We start from the raw sequence: 22,127 nt of genomic DNA on the forward strand, positions 1-22,127 counted from the left end.
ATCGAAAAGAATTCAGATGCCAAATTGCAGCGGCAAGTCCCCAGGATTGATCATGGAGACTCAATTCACGTCCAAAGTTTCTCGCCTCGTCATATAAATTCAGGGGAATTTCAAAACAATCAGACTGTATATATGGTAAGGGACGTTGAAAATGGAAAGTTGATACAAACCAAGGGCGGATTCAATTAATATGAAAATATTAATAAGTTACATAAATTATAAATAATTTTTTCTAATATGTTTCCTTTAGACAGTTCATATTTTTTTCATTATTAACTATCATTTAATAGCGGATAAATCAGTACGGATTATTTTCGTATTTGCATGGCATGCTCTCTGCCGCCTTAGTGATTTTCTGACTTTCGCGTCTTACCATCTTGGATCGCTACTTTCTTTTTTTTATTTTACGAGGGATATAGCTTTTGATACCTGAAAATATTCGTGTGAAAAAAAAGATTTTCAAATTCTATCTAAATTTAACTCTATTACTGATTACACAAGCCAAAACGAACGTAATGATAACGGAACCGTACTAAAAATCTTGTCTATTTATTTGAGCGTCTGGAGGGGGAGGGAGGCGCTATCCCCCGTGTCACTCCCCTTTAAATACGTCTATGACACGAACCAGGTGATATTTAGCAGTCTACTCCGCTCTCCTCAATCATAGCATGCATAGGTATTGCGGGTCTCTGGTGACCCCGGACTAAAAATCTGGAGACCCAACGTCAATAAGGAGAAGAAAGAAAGGCATTCCACAACCTGCGATCCAATATTTACGAGATTCGGTTATCTAGAGCGGTGACCCTGAAAGGTGATTCGGATCGGTGAAGTTTCGGATCGTAAAGGGCATGAAATAAACAAAATAGCACGATCCTCCCATTTCCCTTGAATGGTGGTCAATAAAAGAGTCGGTGTGAGGAAAACTGCGAATTTGAAAAATAAAATTTGTGTTGTGATGCCTCATCAACTGTTCACTACCGGAGGCTATTTATTAGGCTTGAAATGCACTTGAAGGAACAAATCGGATCAAAATAAAAATCCATGTATATGACGCATGAAAATAGACGCTATAAGTCTCGACTGCGGACTTGAAAGATAAAATGTTGTGATGTCTCATCGACTGCCCATAACCTGGGACTATTTCACAGGTTTGAAATGTATTTGAAGAAACAAATCGGTTCAAACTGAAAATCCACTTGCTTGACGCAAGAAAATATACGCTATAAGTCTCGACTGCGGAGTTGAAAGATAAAATATTGTGATGCCTCATCAACAGCGCACAATCAGAGACTATTTCTCAGGTTTGAAATGTACTTGAAGAAAATAATCGGTTCAAAATGAAAATCCATGTATATGACGCAAGAAAATACACGCTTTAAGTCTCGAAATCAACGGAGAAATTGCTGCTTATTCTTAAACAGGAGAGTTTTACGGATGCACTCCACGTTTTAAAATAAATTGATTGTAAATATTAAGTACTTAAAAAGCACGTTGAAACAGCATGCTAAATTGGTTCTTTGAACACATAAAGTCGCCTTTCGTAAATTCAAAGAGAGCGATTTCAGCCACCATGGATACCATCGTAGGGAGAGATAACACTAATTTTAAATCGTATGCTTGTCCTCATTCTGAATAAATACAAAATTGATGTTTTGACAGAAATGAATACTATCGAAGGGGAAAGAAGAAATGACCAAACCTCGAGAGGTATTGGCTTGAAAAATAAGGTGAGAAGTTAACCTGGTTAAATAAGTTTTAGTTACATCAGATGTTGGTCATAGAGGAACAAACGCAATTTTTGACGCCGTAATGGGTTACGGTCATTGAAGAAGACAGCGAGAAAAACATTAGCTATGCTTTCAACTGCTTTTTAGTTAATAAGAAAAGATCGATAAGTTATATCATAGAGTAAGTATATTATAGAGGGCTCACGGCATAGGAGGAAAGCGTATCGACAGTTTTAATTCTCCCACAGCAGATAGATGGCATCAGAGGGGCACACAAGGTGCGAGAGAGAGCGCGTTCAAGGTCTCTCTCTTTCCCTCGCCTGTCTCCTTTCCTTCCCGCCCTCCCCTCTTCCTAACTCTCCCAAGCATCGAGGGAAGACGATGTTTACATCGGGCTGAGAGGATAGGCTCGATAGGCTCACTCGTATACCAGAAAGCGGAATCGGGCAATAGTATGGGTCCTACAGGAGGGATTTCTTTTTCGCCTGGTGAGCTGCGTCTTCCACGAATCTTCCCTCTTCTCTCTGCTTGGCTTTCCCCATCACTACTGAAAACACTTTTACAACATGCAGTGTGAATAAGTGTTTTAACTGTCTCATGCACTTCAAAGATTGCTGTCCGAAAGCCAAGCAGGAGAGAAAGGGAATTTTCAGGGGGTCCCAGGCCCTATAAATATATGTATATTCGCAAAACTAAACGAATAGGCTATCAATTACACAGAGTTACGGAAGTATTCACTTAACCACCACAGATGTTGATGAAATTGTGAGAGGAGATATGCTCGAATATCGAATGGACTTTGGAGGGGTTTTACCAGGTTTTACATTTAGCAGTGTAATACAATGTGATACAGAATGATTCCTTTGACGAGGTGCTACAGCCGTCCGCAATGCGTTAATGGAACAATGGCAAATTTGAGAGATAATATCGCCGATGGTATTTTGTCGGCAGACATGATGCTGAGCCACTTTGTGAAACTTTCTGCACTCATTTTAATAAGGCAAGGAAATATTACCCGTGAATTAGTTCCACGCTGAAAATTTGTTGCAAAAGCGGGGACACATTTATGATAATAGGAGTTGTTGGTTTGGAGATTCTTATTTCAGGAATAAAGGACATATAAAACGTAAAAGTTTGCGAACAACAACATGCGAAAAGAAATACACAAAAGAATTCACATTTATTTAAATAAAATCTGGTAGCTATCTTCCAAAACATTTTAATGCCTACGACGCGTTTCGGCTCACAGAGCCATCATCTAGCTCAAGACAGTATCTTACATATAAACATAACATTTTTACCTTTGAGAAAAGGGGTTTGTGAGGATTTGACATGCTTGAAGAAGGGGTGGGAAACAGGTGTACAGAGTGGAGAAAGTGAGGAAAGATACAAGTGAAGAGTTACGTGAAATCCACGGGGGGGTTGAGAGGAGTAAGAGGGTTAGGGTAAAAAGAGAGGCGGCGCAAAGTGGTCCCAAATTGAAAAAAGCTGGCCAAAATAATTAACGGCGTAATTTTATCTAAAATTGCATCAAAAGTGATTTCGATCGTCTGAATCTGATTTTGGCATTATTTTTACGATATCTCTTCATTTTAGTACTTCATATCTTTCTACAACCAGCTTTTGAACGTCTCTTTGAAATGCTCATCTGTCCTGAGCTTTTATTCCACTTTCTCGGTTATTTCAAGAAAACATTCTTCGCACAAAACGTGTCAGAATATTTTTGGCATGCCTGATTTCATTCAGTCGAAATCTTAGTTAAAAATATTCCACGACATATTCCTTCTTCTTTGCTTATGAATATTCTTTTCTCTCTGTATTTGTATTGTACACCGCAAGGTACGAAAAAAATGGCGGCACCCAGAATTCAAATTTAAGAGGTGTATTTACGGTTGAAACGATTAATGTAATTTATAAAAGTTGTCTATTTCTAACCAATAACAAACCGGAAACTATGAGTTGATACTGAATAAAAGATATACAAGCTTATATAGACTTGCTTTTGAGTTTCCGGCGCATCCTGAAATTTGAATGCCAAACAGTGGCAAATCAAGTGCTTTAATTATCTGCACAGAAGAAGTTTCTCGAGTTCGCCGTGTTAACACAGTTTGGAGCACAGCACTTATTCACTAAGAAAATCATTAAATAAAACTGAGTGGGAAATATTCACCACATCCATGCAATGGCTCTGGTGAGGGAGGCCGTCATCCTCATTCCATTATTATTAAAAAATGCACTTGCAAGATGCACGCTTCCTTGGGTGGTTTAGGCGAATTTCTCCCTCCGAATTTCATCCTATCTACGTCTATGGGCTGTTGAAATGATCCTATGAATAATTCATTAGGGAGCATTTATTTCTCTTACCTCTAAGATCATATTTCAGAATAACGTGCCTACAACACTGTACAGCATGTAAGGGATCTCTTCTCTAAAAATATGAGGAAGGTTTTGCAGAGAAAAGCATCTTGTGGTTACTGTAAGAGTATCGCATAGTGACGTAAGTAGTCGCTTTTGATCACTCAATATGTTTCTTATTAAGAGAATGAAAACCGGCCCTCATTGTTTTCATGAATATTTGAAGGTGAGTGCACAAACGAGAAGTGTGCATACGATAGGCGTGAAGCACTCGATGTATGTAATCTTACAGGATGTAGAATTATGCTAAGTATACACCATGCAAGTTTGACCACCGATATAGGTATATTTGAGCGATAATGCCACTGCCTCCCGCCGGCCAGCCGCCCTCAGCGGAGCGTGCACCGCTCAACTTAAAACCCTCTAGATGTCGGATAGGCCAGAATAAGCAGGATTTTTTTCTCCACCTTGTTGTACATACTCTTTCCAAGGATTCAGCATAGGAATCTTTGAGGAGCACGGGAGCACAAAACTATATCGACACATTTGACTAAAAATAGGCCCAAAAATAGCAAACATTATAAATAACTTAATATTGTTATAATAAATTCTGAAACGAGCAGAAAATACCAAAGTATTATGAAAAAATATGCAAACTTACCGTAGTAAAATTGACAGATGAATCCCATGAATTTAAATAGTTATGTTTGCAATTGATTTCATTGTGGAATCCCATGAATTTAAATAGTCATGTATTAAGTTGAATTACTCTAAAATCGACTATTTCTACGCCTCGGGCGTTTTTGGCTGAACACGCCCATGTTTGACGGGTTACACAGGTCAACATAATGATCACACAGACCTATCGGGTACGAAATATTATAGGCCATATCCTGTGGAATCCGAATGCATAATTCAAAACTTCCTCGTAAAAAGTCGAAAAAATGACTTTTGGCCAGCTTTTTTCGATTTGGGACCACTATGCGGCTTTCGTTAGAAATGGAGTGGTGGGAGTAAGTAGCGAAGCAGGAAAGAAGCGGGGAAGAGGAGTAGCCAAAGGGAAGCTGAGAAAGGAGTGAGAATTAGCAGGAGTACTAAGAAGGGATTGCAGGCGGATGAAAATGGTCAACACAATACGGGAGAGAGGGTGGGCGGACGGAAAAAAACAATGTGGAGGTTGGAGTTGGTTAAGGAGTGGGCGAAGAAAGAATTTGACCATTTGTTTTCGGGAAGGGGCTGCTAAGGAGATGAGAGTGGGTGACAAACCCTTGTTCATTCATTAGAATATTTGTATCAATTTTTACTATTTCAAATTGCTCTAAAACATCAAGCCTTGTGCGCTTACTGAAGGGGTGGAGAAAATTCTGGTTGAAAATGACAAGAATGTAAAGTGTGTACCAAATTTTTGGCGAGAAGTAACGTTTTATCCCAATTGTCCTGCACCTTCTATGTTCTTTCATTCTGATAATGAAACTTCTGCATGTTTGACCAATGTAACGCAAGTTGCATGATTTACAATTAACTTTGTAAATGATGCATTGATTCCGGATGCCGGGTTCCATTTTGTCTTTGTTACGACACAGAACTTCACCGAGAGTGCAAGGGTTGCAGAAAGAAATATTGAATTAATTTTCGGGGAATGGCTCGCGTTTTCAACTTTCTCTGAAGGATTCTAGTTTAAGTATTTAAGCTGTAGCCATTTGAAATTGCAATTGATTTCATTGTGGGAAGTTCACAATTAAAATTGACTGCATTTGAAGGTAAATTGATTAATCTATGTAACATAGAATGAAAGGAGGATAACTTTTGGGTGGTTGGATGGCATCAGTAACTCTGAATGATTGTATCACCATAACAAGGGTTTCTGTAAATACCAAATTCATGTTTGTGATCAACTATGGATATGGAGAGATCGAGAAAGTTTAGGTGCTTTTTGGATTCTATTTCTACTACGAAGGTAATATTAGGATGTCGAGGATTTAAAAGATTCAGAAAATTATCTAATAGGGTGGTTTCCTATTATTTTTTTATTGCCTAAATCGAAAGATTATTACTCCTGGAGTACGTATTTCGCGCTTTTAGATTTTTAAATGACGATATCTATTTTTCGCGATTAAATGAAAAGTGAAAATTTTCAAGCGCGCAAAAACGCTACGCGTAAGTAGGAAAGTCCGTGAGACGCATTTCTGGTTCCCCCTCTCTCCTTGTGAAGTGACCTTGATCGAGGCTCTGAGCGCTGATAGGACGCAGGATGCTAGCGGATAGCTGAGTACCTTGCTGGCTGGTAGCGCTTGGCTTAAAAAAGGTTTATTAATACCTTATCAAACGAAGAAAACTTTCCGACCTTAGCCAGTTTTAATAGGTGATTGTTAAGACATGTTTCCCTGAGCTCTGTGCCTCATGCATGTATTGGTAACCTCAGACGATGTATAACTCCTATCCTCTCGTGTAGAAACTAGGTCCCTGTGACGTCTCGTGGAGTGGAATCGCATGGGCGCCAATCTGTCCTTTTTCAAATGAGGATAAAATTTGACGGTTGCCATTCGTCTAAACCGGTATTTCAAGAACCAAATAATTTGTGTATTACGAATACACTAATGGTGGGTAACGAATCGCAATCAATGCCTATCGTTTTCTTTGATGAAGGAAACTACTCTATTGTCTGACAATTCCGGTCCAGCGGCAAATGATGTAGTCAACATAACGGTACCAGAAGATGTTAGATGAGATAGAATGCCCGAATCAAATAATTGGCGTTTTGAATTGTCCGTAAATGTTTCGGCTATTTCAGGTGAAAGGGAATACCACATCTCAAGGCCGTCTGTTTGGTGATGAATATTCTTATTGTGCAAAAACTAATTTTGGCTGGCACACTGTTCCATTAGACAATGAAGTTCACAAGACTCACTGTTTTTAATGTTGTGGTCTCTCAGTAAGTCTCTCATAAGTAACAAAGTTGTTTGTACAGGTACAGAAGTAAATAGATTTTTTACGTCAAAAGAAACTAGCTTGGAGTTGGATGGTGACGTATGAGGTGTTGAAGTTTCTGTGGCAAAATGATGGGGCTATTAATATTACATTTTGGTGAAAAACCAGGCAATTGCCTAAAGATGATATTTAATTTGGGAGCTAATTTATAAATTACAGCAGGAAGATAAAGCTTTTTTAACACTTTTTTGGAATCTATCCGTTGGATCACGGGGAAGAATCACGAATGAAGTATCCTCCAACACATCATCACATTTGGCGATGCATTATACCTTATTACGGGTTAGCACACAGTTCCTTTTTTCTGCTTTGGAAATAATCAAATCTTCTTCGTTTACCTTCTAATTGATTGATCAAAATCAACTTGGTTTTGATTAACTTTCATACGGTGAGATGTACTTGGATTAGCAAAGGTAATATAATTATATGTATCGCACAATTTAGTTTTCCTACATTCTCGCGCCGGAAGGCTACTTGTACGTCGACTCCGTCGAAATTTTTTTACATCAGATGGAAGTTTTTTAACCTTCTAAAAACACATCACTACTTTTTACTCGTCGGGACATAAGTCCCCAACAATGGAGGAAAATGAGGGTTACACCTCGGGAAAATCATTGATAGATGACATTTCAGGCACTCAGAGGAAGTATCTCCGGAAAGGCTCGTCAATAGGTCGGTTGCAGTTCGAAGTTTGGACTTAAAACTTTATGTTGCATGATCTCTGCCTTCTCTTCGGGTTTCCACCGCGTCCGTTGCCTTTTGGCGAGAACAGTTTCGACAAAAGCCAACGGACGCGGTGGAAACCCGAAGAGAATGCAGAGATTATCTGATCAACGCCGCGAAAATCTTCGAACCTACTTTATGTTGCATGATTATAACAAATCCTGTAGTAGTGTTCAAAATCTGTATTTAAATGAATAACTTGTTATCAAAGACAAAAAAAAATAGGTTTTGGGTTGTTAAATTGTGTACGAAAAGCAATCAATATCTAATATATATATTATACATAGTATACATAGAATCAAATGTTTTATAACAATTAATGAATGTATAACTCAAGATTCTAACGCGATAACATATTTTAGCCTACGGATTAGGATTCCCCATAAGGCCTACGAAGCAAACTTTGCTAGCAGTTTCGATTCACAAAACTGCATAATAGGAGGTTTAATTCCGAAAGAGAGGAGGGCGGATAGTTTTGAATCGCCATATTTTTCTAGTGCCGCAGCAACTTAAATCGGAATATGCCAAAAATACTCCATTCGATATTGCTGTATAAATACTCACCGCGTAAAATGTATCTTTACATACTTAGTTTTTCGGCACCTGGGAGAAGGGATTCATTCATATAATGAGGTAAGAATTTAAGCAATGAGTGAACCCGGGCCCAATTGCAGCCGCTATTTGTTTTACTTTTAAGAACCTCAACTAAATGCTAACGCTTAAAACAAAACTTTCCTCAAACGATTATGCGTCTTGTTATTGACGAGACGACGATTATCATAACTACGATCAGAATAAGGTCTCAAGGTAAGACAAAAACATATATTAGATGATCCCCGGCCCCATACGTAAGATCCGAAGTAGGAAACTGGTAGAGCCGAAAGATATCTTTCCATATTCGACGTGGTAACAGAATAGGCCATTACTCATCCCGCTATCGAGCAAACAAATCAAGGTCACTGACCACCCCTATTCCCAAAAATGCTACTGGTGATCCATACCTCTTTGTGTTCGTTTGCAGCTGCGCGCTTAAGAATTCCTTACCAACTACTTTTAAGCTTTAGTTACCAACTGTGGTGAAGAGGCTATGACCGATAGCGAAAGGCTAACAGTGCATTGCTGTTCAGTGTAGAGATCCAATCTCGCATTTCATTTTTATTGTAATTTTCCGGCACTTGGTGTTGTAAATAGCATTTACACTTCACCAAAGTGAGGTATTTCCTAACTGAAGTTCTGAAGCACACTACGCGAAATGTATTTCATTCGATATGTTGATCGTTCAGCGATGCGATGACCATCAATAAGATTTATATTTTCTCTTGAAGCGAAAAGGTCTTCCCTCACGCAGAAAATCTCTTCCTCGTCAAAACAAAACCCTCACTTCGCCAACCTATCTGATGGCAAAACGAACTCCTTAGGAGGCGGGAGCTTTCTGCGTAGACCCAGGCCAGTAAGGAAAGCCTGACGAGGCGCGGCCATTAAAAATTCATAACTCCCCTTGTAATCGAGATAAAGTTACAATTCTTTCACCAAAAATAAATTTATAGTTTTGTCCAAATTTCATACGCAGCATATATGGACCTATATCGTAAGATACGAAAGTTAGCAGGCGATTGATTTTTACCCTGCAAAATTCCAAATTTTTCGTCCGAAAGATATATAAACACACATAACAAAGTTGTAACTAAGTTTTGAACAAATTAAAGTTTACCAGTATCGAAAAAAATGTACTATAAACATTTCCTGCAAGTTTCAACTTTATACTAAGAACAGTCTGCCGGAAAATGGATTAGGAATATAAACTCGGAAAAGTCAAGTAACTAGCCGAAATTCGAGAAAATATTTTTTATAACAATTGTTATAAACAAAATCGAAGAATAAATGTCTCCACTAAACGTAGCAACCCTTTCTGCTTCAGAATATATTTTTATACTTGTGGAACGAGCAAATTAAAAAAATTGCCAAAATTCTTCTAGTGACGTCTGGTTAACCGCTCTAGAACTACGCCAAAAACGTATACGATTTTTGTACGTGCGGTGAGCCCTCTATATATACTTACTCTATGGTTATATCGAGATCACATTCTGCTAAGGAATAATTAACGGCCGTCGTGATTAATCCTCTGTCAAGCGACCAATCATAAAATACAAGTTAGTTGTTTTAAATTTTCCCAGTGCCTTTACATAATATACACTGCTTCTCTGGGCCTTTGAGTTTTAAAATACCAAACCTAAAGTAGTAAATTTCGTTACTCCACTTTCTGGAGATGAAAGGCATCAGCGCCTTGTTTTTCATTGCATCCACGGTTTTGCGTGCTAAACAGTATGTTAATAGTGTCCATTCCAAACGAAAAAATTACGTATTTCATGCATCCCACCGTTTTAACGCCTCTTCCTTTCGAAAACATTTCTCATCAAAGAATAAATTTTGGAAAAGCATTAATAAAAATCATTTTCCATATGAGCTAAAATAAATTCCTTAGAAAAATTCTCAATTATGTCCAAAATATTTCATACATTACCGTGGCTATATTTTGAAAAAAAAAACTGAAAGAGTAACGATGTAAAGGTAACCACAAAAAAACTAGCCATGAAAACCTTTGAACACACACCCCGAATTTGAATTAAATATGTGCATAAATTTTACCAACAATGGTACACAATTTTCTCCCAACTTTATTTCTGATGCGCGCAAGCGATAATCACAGCGGGCATCTGGTCCCGATCCGATGAAAACCTATCCATCGCTCCTTCAGTGGAGGAGCACCGCTCATAATTTTATCGGTGAAAATACCAGTTCGTTATTTCAAATATTCCCAGCGCCTACATTCCATTTTATAGGTATTTTAAACAAAAAGAGAATTTAATTCTTTCATGTTTATGTATAGCTTTGAATGTTTTACCGTTTGAATTTCGCGAGCATTCCGCAGAAATAAAATCAAAATATAAGTTAACCGGGCTGTGAAATACAAAATTGACGCTTTATAAATGAATTCCAGACCACGAAAGAGATCAGAGACCTGAAAGGGGCAATTCAATGACCATCAATCTCTAATTTTTATTTCCGAAGATCAGTGAGAAACGATAAAGGTCAGGTGGTACTTTTAGGTCAAGTCCAAATAAAATTCACTCACTCACTCTCTACTGTGTGGTATTCTGTTGTAGGGTTTCTTGGTCAGTTAAATTTCACTTATACCACTACTTTTTTATAGATCAAACGACCCATGTTTCGATGAGTGATAATCATATTGTAAGAACTTATTAATTGTTTTTCTTTATGGTATAATTAATATTGTTTTGTATCTGATTAATTTACAATAATAAGATAAACACATAATACTTTACGCCTGATAATGATGATGATTACTCATCGAAACCCGAGTTGCTTTATGTAAAAAAGGTAGTGGTATAACTGAAAGCTAACTAAATATACTGTATAAACTATAACTGAAAGTCAAAATATACCATGAGTGACGACAAATGAGCAAAATCATAGACAATCGACAAAATGGTGAGGGATATATTTAATGGGTGTTCCTTTTACATTACATTTCATTCTGTTTGCAGTGGTCCAGGTCCTGGTCAGTAGACAGGTCCTGTCTCACTCATTGAGGATGGTGGGCCACCCCACCATCACAAAACGCATTAAGCGCAAACATACATAAAAGCATAGGGTGGGAAAGAAGAATTAGGAACATACAAAGGAAAAATTACGAGGACAACGGTGCCGTGGTAGATGGAAAAAGCCAGTAATCAAGAGGGTAAAAATAGACTGGGACTGATATCATGTTAGTTAGTTACCATGTGTATTAGTATTGTGTGCATGTGCATTACTGGAATATCACAAATGTATGCAAACGATAAGAAAAAATATCAATGCATTCTATGAAAGAAATTTATTTGTCATGTAGGTATTGAGAGCAGCAGTCCTTTATAAACAGTGTATGATGGTAGCCCCAAAACGATTTCACAAGGGGTACCTATGTATTCCGCCTATGTATTCAGGAGTTTCTGCTGTAATGTAGTTGCGCATGAGTGGAATAAAGGTATATTATTATTATATATTATTATTATGTTTCGCATTTTACCCTCGGATTTCTGGTGTTTTTCATCTTCCACAGCACCGTTGTCCTCGTCCATTTTCCATTATGTGTTCTTATCCCTTTCTTTCCATCTAAATGACTTTATTAGTATGTTTGCACTTAAGGCGTCGTGTGAATGAATTAGGGGTATGAAACACTCACAATGATGTAAAAAAGTGATGCATATAGCAGATAAAATTGATGTTTTCAAAGCGAGTCACTGTCTCCAAAACACAAACACATAAAAAGAAAAACTCACACGATAAAATGAATCAACTCGGTCACTCAAAACTCACCGATAAAATTGCAGGAATTGTGTGCATTAACGCCTTTGCTTGGATTTTAAAATATTTATTTGGAATGAATATTTGGAAGATGCTAAATGTTAAAACAACTCTCCGCGTACCCGATTACATTTTTTATTGTTTCTTTGAGTAATAAATATTTCTTAAATAATTTTTGGGATCTTAATTTAATTGCGCACTTATGATCATTCTTGCTGATGAAGGATGACCCTTCGAATTTTGCTAGATGCTCACTCCATACTGTTTCATACTTATGCAAAAATTTTTCAATATAAATCGAAAATACAACCTCTATTCCACATGCACTATAGACTAACCATCCAACAATTCTCACCATATCTGTCATGCTTTCAGTCTTACAATGTTTACTTAGAACGTACCTCACTGTCTTCCTTTGAACTTAAACGCCTCACCCATGGCTGGCGTACGTTTCATTCGTGCATAAAATTATCTTGATATTATGCCTTTTTTCCCTTTAGTACGCTTCCGGCATCTTACCGAAAGAGGCAACAGCAATTTGGCACAACGAGGAGAAACATTTTCCCAAGCTCCCCCCAACAAAGATGGTGCGTGCTAACGCCTCGATCTTTCTCAGCGACCTTGGGAACTATTCCAAGTTGGGACAAGGCCACGGCCCAGCCATTTTGATCGAATTTTTTATTCCTTCAGCAGAAGAAAGCAGTCTCTCGCGCTGCCTTGCCTGGAATTTAAAGCGTCGTCATCGCAACGGCATGATTGATTCTGTCTCGGTATCGGTCACACGCTTTTGGATAAGGCAGTGAACAACTCTCAAAAAGGCATGCCAATAATGTATCAAACCAGGCATGACTTCTCGCTCGGATAATATATTTCTGACCTTCAGCAGAGATTTTTGGAAGGGAATTGCGTAGAAAGAAAATTTGATCTCGAAATGACAACCCTACTAAATATTTAAGTAAATATTTCCTTCTTAATGAGGGGGAATGGAGGTGCTTACGTGGTGCTTACAACGACCTAATCAAATGAAAACTCCCCTTACAGGAGTAAGGTATAAAGAGTAACCATGATGTAGTAACGTTTGTATACTAATCATGTAATTCACTCTCTTACTAATATGTAACCATGTTAGTAAGAGGAAGAATAACCATTCCTTCTAATCCGGTCGTATTTTCTCTATTTTATTGACGTGTTAAATGTTTAAATCTTACATTAAAATCTCAATATTATAAAAACTCTTGTTATAATTTACCAGGATATCAAAAATATTGAAATATTACTTCTGAAATAAAACTGAGGCAATATTTTCAAATTTTTGATAAAGGCGAAGGGTCACACAGGCCATGGACAATCTAGTCTTATTCTATTTGATACCCTAGATATCAATATATTCTGTGAAAAATTTAAGTCTCCTAAAAGTAGTACGCAACGAAGAAAGAGCAGTCTTAACTCTTCTGTGACTGTGCGGGGTAACTCAGTTACCCCAAATTATGTTAATGTAGAATAATTCTTTTATTTTTTATTCTGTACTTTGATATTTTTTGCACTTGAGCTCAACCACTTTATCGTAATTTAGGCGACGAATGATTTTTTTAACATTCAAATTGTTTTTGAAAACTTTAATTTTTATTGGTGGGTTAACCGAGTTGCCCGGCACAGCTGTTGGAAAGAAGAAAACAACTTGTTTGTTATATGATTGTAGGTATAAAAGTTGAATACAATAAATTTTAATGCATAATAACTTCAATAACGCCAATATTCTGCTTAATGGCACCTTTTGTACTTGTTTTTACATAGCATTTTAGCAATCTACAGTTACAATAGCAAATTATGAAAGATTCCTGCCATTTTGCACAAAATCAATGTAAAAAACTAAATGTAGCTTACAATTTGTTAATAAATTATACAAAACAAGGTGTTATATCATTAAAAAAGAGCCATAGTGTTCAGTTACAGGAAATACTAAATTACATCGTATAATTTATGCATTGTAAATGGGGTACCTGAGATACCCCGCACAGTCATTCGCGCAAGTTTTCTAGGCACAGTCACGGAAGGGTTAAAGCGTCTTAAAACCGTCTCAGATGACTTTCGGAAAAAGCGTACCACAACGTCTTATTTTTCTTCCCTTAAAATGGCAAATGTTATTTTTTACCTTTTTCCATTATTTATGGTACAAGATGTTTTTCGAGGTCACTCAATATTTTTTCCCGGCTACTTTGTTTAGGCTAAATGCATGGGTATCGAATTTTTTTCCTTCAAAGCGACTCAATATTGTTTATGTTGGTTCTAACATGATTTAATTACTATTTCATCGAATTGCTATCAGATAACATGTCGTGTGGAAGGAACTTTTTGGGTTGTTTTTTAAAGTTCATTCCATTAAAAACTAATAATAATATGAACTGCCCACATAATGCAGTTCAATTGAGTTACTTTGTCCAAGGGGAGAGCACATAATTCTATCACTTACAGTGCTGACCTTAGTACTGTAGATCTGTGCCCCATTGCTGATCACTTTCAATACCTTTGTGTTATTTCTTAACAACCACACTTTGATGCGGGGAATAGGTGCTTGAAATCTTTTTAGTAATGAATTTTGCTTTTGTTTTTCCATTTGTATTACCACTTAATAAAAATAGCACACAAAATAATGCTAGCACCACTTTGTTAAAAAATGGCAAACTACGATTTTTCAAAAGACGGATGGCGTAATATTACGACCTCAGCAAAAATCGAAGGATTTTGCGTGGCGTTATACTACGCCGATAACACGCGAAGCTTTATAAACAAGCGTGTCAAATTTTAACAGTAAATATAACTGCGCGTGTGTACTGCAGTGTGCAGTACACACGCGCAGTGCAGTGGCGCAGCGAGGGGAGGGGATTTTGGGGGATAAACCCCCTCCCCCCCCCAGAGCTCAGAGAAATTTTTAGGTTTAATCCATTTTACTTATTTGGATCAGTATTACTTATAGAATAGAGTTAGGATTTATCAAATATCCCTTAGAAAGCCGTAAAACTAGCCATTTTGAGCCATTATTCTTAAAATTAGGAGGGCCCCCGCAACTCCTGCTTACCCTGGTGGGTATGCAATACCTTCCCACCCGTAAGTATTAGTTACCCTGAAACCCCCCTAGCCTTAATTCCTGGATGCACCCCTGTTCTAGTGGATAGATTTGGCCCACCTCTATGCAGTACCATTGTATTGAGGGATCGAGAAGGGTTAGATCCACACAGGACGAAGCAGGCTAGGAATGGAAAGAGAAAACAGATGACTGTCTCGGCGTAATCCTTCCACTTTTATGGTTCCGTGGGCTTCTACGCCAGGAAACCCTGAAAATGCAAGTCCCTGGATTTTTAACGTGACCTTATTTTGTTCCGCTCCACCCTATGCGGGTGGCGGCACGTGAAAAGAGTCGCGTGCGAGCGAAACAGAAAGGGGAATATACGAGGAAGGAAGTGCGCACGGACGCGCGAAAATCTCCCTTTCATTCACTCCGAAACTTTGAATGGCGATTAACCTCCCAGCCCCTTTGCCCCGTTGCAACGGCGGAAAAAGGGCATGTCCCTCGTAATATTCCCTTCCATTTACCACCCCCTGAAGCGTTCTCCTTTTTAGCTGCGTGACAGTCGGGGAACGATCGACGTCCGTCCAATTATTCACGAATCCCTCATTATTCCCACGATTCCAAACCCCGACCCGTTCCATTTTCCATTTCGAGTCGCCCAGGTGAGGGGGCGATTCATTTTAGGTGCATGTACTGATATCGTATTTTTATGGTCACACAATGGCCAATTCCTCCCTTGGCGCTGACGTCGCGACGTCAGCGCCAAGGATTTCTAATACTCATGCCTGCGCCCTATTCTCTACAAGCCCTTTTGTAAGCATTTTAAAATAAATTGAATGTCAATGATAAATACTCTAAAAATCACGTTGAAGCAGCATGCTAAATTGGTTCTTTGAACACATAAAGTAGCCCTCAATAAGTTCCAGCGCGAAGGATGGAAAAAATTAAACTAATACAGATGGAAAATGATAAAATATTTGAGAGCTTAAGCATTCGTTCGCACGGAGAGATAGTAATTTCACCCCATAATTTATTATTTAAGCGATGTAAGAAAAATCTGGGAAATTCCCTCCCCCCTCTCTTTACGCCCCAGGCCACGAGAAAATGAATTTTAATCATTCATTCAAGTGATGTTATTGATATTGAAGATATTTTCAAGAAATTGGGCGCTTCTACGTGCAAAATAAGCGCCCAACATACTTTTGTCCAGCCAGACCGACCGTTCCGGCCACTGTGCGTCGGTTCATAGAGTACCAAGAGTGCAATATTTTCAAGGCATGAATATTAGAAACGACTTCTGGTATTGGATGATTACATTTTTTGGTGGTTGCCGAAGGTGCGGGCATAGATTTTCGATTCATTTATCACTAAATTGATCGGAACAATTATCGATGGTTTTGGTCATTGATGACAGTACAGTGGCTCCAGTGGTGGATCCAGGATATGAACATGGGGGGGGCTAATTGGGGGTTAAAATTCCAGCAGTAGTGGGAGTCGAAAAAAATTACCATTCTATCGATTCTATCTATTACCATACTATCTTCCTCGTGGTGAGTTCTGGGTAGATTCTTCAGGAAACTAGCAGAGAGCTACTTTGTGAAATGCTTAGTGTTCAGCTTCTGTTCTTTCTCAGCCTTGGCTGAATTTCTTGTTGAAAATAGCTCCACAGGTACGTAATTCGTCATTGCGATTGATGCTAATTTAAAATATTTTACATTACTATTACTTTTTGTGGGATTATTTACTGCCATATAATGACTTATTTGCTAAAAACTTAAATTCAATCGAAATAAATATTATTTTATCTGCGATTTAGTCCCAAAAATGGAATTTTAGAAACGTAGGCAGACATGAGTTGTGCTGCGCGGTTGGTCTGTACTATATTTTGTTGTTAATTCATAGACATTGTTTGGACCATAGATTTTGTCGAACAAACTTAAAATTTCATTTTTATAAACTGTAAATATGTATTCACTCTTTAATATTATCCATTATCCATTATCCCATATTTTCATAAAATTCGTCTTCATACCCGTTTGATTCTGAAATCAGCCTAAATTTTCGCAAAATTTTAAACTTTAGTGCTCGGGCGGCGGTGGTTAATATCATCCGATTTGAAAAAAAATTTGTGTGCGAGATCCTTATATCATTTCGCAACTTTCCCGCACATGGCAAATTTGGTCAGGAAAAAAAACCTTTTTCGGCCCACCCTAACGCTCATGCCTAGGATTATCGTATGGTTATTTTTCTGACGTATCCCTATCGAACTCATTGCATCTCAACTCTTTAGTCAGCGATTCAAATATTGCACCTGACGGATTACCAAAAACTCACACAGAATAAAGGCGAAGCTGACACACATGAGAGACATTTAAGCTGCAAAAAGTGAACTTTAACTTAGTAGTAGTTCTCAAAGACCCGGAAACGTAACCCGGAATTATAAATATTCAGCGGAGTTGCTCTCTCACCTACGAGGGTTACATAATCCTAACATTGGTATTTATTACTTTAAGGTGGTATATATTTGCAAGTTTAGGAGTTAATTATTATTTTGATGAATGCCTAGCAGGCACATTGCGCCCGATCTTATACTCTGTAATTCAAATATTTCTCTGGACAGAAGATTTATGCTTCAGCGCAAATACTAAAAATGTTAATTGGAGTACTTGGAGTATAAAAGTGATATTTTAAGTCTCGAACTCAACGAGAAAAATTGCTGTTTATTCATACGCAGAGAGTTATACGAATGCACTTCGTCCTAAAGCATTTTCATTGAAGTATGGATCGGAAAACTATGTGTAAATTTTAATTAAAATTATGTGGTGCGAAACAAATCTCTTTGAAATATTTCACAAAACTTTAGTTTAGGCGTTCATTATTTTTTTGGATGTGTGCCTAGCAGGCACATTGCACCTGATCTCATTAAATTGGTTCTATGCACACATGAAGACTCCTTTCGGAAGTTTAAAGAAATCGGTTGCAGGTATCACGGTCAGTGGTGGAGGGCAAGATAGCTCTAATGTTCATGTTAAGGATTATCAAGTCATGAAGAGGTATGTCTTTCCTCTCGTCGAAGTAAAGAGCTTGCAGTTTAAAAGTTCCCACATTCCTCCGAAGAGTCGTGCGCAATCTTTCTCTTTCCCTTCTAACTTTGTTCTTTTCAACAAAAAGTACATTGACTCCTTGAGTAACCAACCCGATATCTATTAGGTGCGCAGATGCAAGTGCTGCAGAGGTATGGTTTGACATGCAGAATTATTCACAGGATGATGCAAATCTTGGCAATTTCAAATTACTTACACTAACCTTTTTCCATGAAATCCTCTCCTTCACTTGCATCACATAACTCTCCGTTCAATGTCATTTCATCACCTGAGTCTTCCGAACAGAAGTGTTATGACAAAATAGGGTGGAACATTCGGGTGTTCCTTTGTTCCTTCTAACCTGCAAAGCCTCGTCTTCCTATTTTTGGTCTCCTGCACATCGATGGCGCCTTTCTTCATTTTCCTGCCAATTCTCTGTCCTTAGGGAATTCCCATTCTAAACAAGGTATTTTCGAAAGAATATCACAAACAGAATCAGTCTCACTAAAGCAATTTACATGCCGCAACATCAAAAAGCTGGCGTGCGTGACGAAGAAAGTCTTGCTTTAGATCAATGAAAGCATTCTTGTTGACAGATAGAAGAATATTCCGATTATTTCCATGATATTGAATAATTTGTCATACAATTTACCTATATCCAACAACTGGGATAGAGGATCTATGCCAAATGCCTTCAATGGCATAGGCCACTGTATCCGCGATTCCCGACAGAGAAATAATGGTATTTTAACTTTCTTCTTCAATGTACCGAGAGTACAAAGACATTTTCATCATCTCTTCATAAGTAGGCAAATCATTACCCATGAAATTTTCGGGTGCAACAAATATCACGCACTTCACTCCACACCTGGTACGCTTTCCCTCTATTCTAACCATTGCGTCAATCCTCCCGTAATCCTTTGGAAGGTTGGTTGGGGGACACGGGTGGAACTCGATGGTAGCCTCTTCCTCGTGGTGAGTTCTGGGTAGTTTCTTTACGAAACTAGCAGAGAGCTACTCAGTGAAATGCTTGGTGTTCAGGTTCTGTTTTTTCTAAGCCTTGGCTGAATTTCTTGTTGAAAATAGCTCCACAGGTACGTTATTCGTCATTATGATTGATGTTAATTTCAAATAATTTACCTTATTATTACTTTTTGTGGGATTATTTACTACCATATGATGACTTATTTGATAAGAAATGAAATTCAATCGAAATAAATATTATTTTACCTGCATTTTAGCACCCAAAATGGAGTTTTAGAAATGTAGGCAAAAATGAGTTGTGTTGTGCGGGTGATCTATACTCTTATTTTGTTGTTAATTCATAGACATTTTTTTAGCCATAGATTTTGTCAAAAAAACTTCAAATTTCATTTTCATAAACTATAAACATGTATCCACTCTTTGATATAATCCATTATCCCATATTTTCATAAAATTCGTCTTCATAGCCGTTTGATTCTGAAATCAGCCTGATTTTTCGCAAAATTTTAAACTTTAGAGCTCGGGCGGCAGTGGTTAATATTATCCGATTTGAAAAAAATTTTGTGTGCGAGATCCTTATATCATTTCGCAACTTTCCCGCATAGGGCAAATTTGATCAGGAAAAAAAACCTTTTTTCGGCCCACCCTAATGCGCATGTCTACGATTATGGGTATTGGTGGAATGGTTATTTTTTCTGAGGTTTCCCTACCAAACACATTGCGTTCCAACTCTACATCAATGATTCACAAATTGTAACTGTCGGAATGTTAAAAACTTACGTACAATACGAGAGAGGCTGACATACACATGATACATTTTGGCTACAAAAATGAATTATAACTCAGTATCACTTTAATGTCGGTTATATTAACAAGTGTGGGAGTTAATTATTTTTTCAGATGTGTACGCAACAAGCACATTGCGCCTGAATTCATTCTCAGTAATTCAAATATTCTTCCACCGGAAGGTTAATGCTATAGCAAGAATACTAAAATATTTTATGACCAGGAATACTTAAGATTTTTGAAAAAAGTTATTTTTTAAGACTTTTGAAATATTTATACGGGGACCAGACCCTGGGAAATAATGCTCCACTTAAACACTCCAACCTCTCTTAGGGAAAAAATGAGGTCGTTGAATTTTCCTGGCATACTGGGGAAATTATTAACATGCACGCTCAATGAGCCATGATTACCACCGAGGCCAACTAAAGTATCGGACACTCCGTCCACGAGTGGGTGCTCGGAAGCCGTACATAGCGGAGACCCCTTCAGAAGCCACCATTTCCTGCCCATGGCCCATTCATGAGTGGAGAGGGCCTTGCCACTTACTCGCGTCTTTAATGGAATGCGGGACAAAATTGCGCCCTGCTGCACCCCATTGTCCGCAAACATAATGGCTGAAGAAGTGCAGTCAGACCTGATGCTCTGAAGGCTAATTGCTCCTGATGCGAGCTTTCAGCAGGATTGAGTGAGGTATAGTACGATATTTGGAAGGGGCGACCCACACTCAGGCAAATTGTGCCATGATGGAAGCGTAAAGTAAATAAGGATGGATGGAACCCGGTGTTGGCATAAATAGTGCTGAATTACGATCCAGATGGTTCGGATTCAAATCCCGGCGGTGCCAAAAACTTTTCAGAGGTCACTGCTTGAGTGCTTTATGGAAGGTTATTCAAGTGCAGTACGCCGTCCGCCGGATGGGACGTTAAGCCGTGGTCCCATTGGCGCCTTTCGTTAGGAGTTGGCCAATGCTGACGTCGGGTTTCTCTCCACCCTTCCTACCATACACTTCCCTCATGGTGGAAATTACCTTAAACGTCGGTCACCTGCTCCAAATACCACACCATACCCGTTGTCGGCATTACCCTGCTCTTGCTTAAAGGCGCCAAGGGGATCATGGCTTTAACGTCCCTCACGACGAAATGAGTGCTGTACTTCAATTGCACTCCAAAAGAACTCCAGCTGGCATCGGGCATACTATGAAAAATTTTCGCCTCTTCCGAGTTTGGATCCCGGACCTACATGGCAGGAATACTCTACCAACCACGCCGATCGGATAGCCAGATCTCCAGTAATTCAGGTTGTTTAGCCTTTTATTGACTTTTAAGTTTCGGAAAGCGGGCTTTCCTCAGAGCTAGAGATAAAGAGGAAGTAGTCCATTCAAGTGGCATTTTAAGGGTATTGGTCGAAAAATAAAGCATAAGTGAACTTAACAAAAATTTCAATAAACACTTTTAATTTTACTTCTTCGCCGGACGGTCGATAAAAATATGCTATCCGTGCTATATTTGTTGGAAATTTTGTTTGTAAATCCACTTTAGCGGCCACTTGGTTATACTTTTGCACTTAGGAATATTGTTGATTAATGCTGAAATATAAATACGTCGTCTTGAAAAAGACTATCATGTTTTCATTATCCTTTAAGACTTAAAATGAGCTTTATAATTAGGCTCGTTAGGAATGACTTTTGGAGCAATAATTAAATTTATGATTTTCCTGAAGTCGAATCACGTAAGTTACATGAAAATCGCGTAAATATAGCTTAAAGGCCGCTATACACGGTGAATGATCATGCGAATGATCATGCTGAATGATCATACCACCAATCACGGGATCACGCGAGTAAAATAGAAAAAGTTCTAATGTTCATTGAATGATCATTCGCATGACGGTTCATTCGCGAAATTTTCCGTTATACACGGCGAATGATTTCATTCGCATCATCATTCATCATGATCCTTCGCATGACCATTCACCCTGTGTATAGCGGCCTTTAGTGAAGACTCAAAAATATAAGGATAAAATTATCCACATTACCTGCATCCTCTTGTT

This window comes from Ischnura elegans, chromosome 3 (genome assembly GCF_921293095.1).
Source record: "Ischnura elegans chromosome 3, ioIscEleg1.1, whole genome shotgun sequence".
NCBI classification, from domain to species: domain Eukaryota; kingdom Metazoa; phylum Arthropoda; class Insecta; order Odonata; family Coenagrionidae; genus Ischnura; species Ischnura elegans.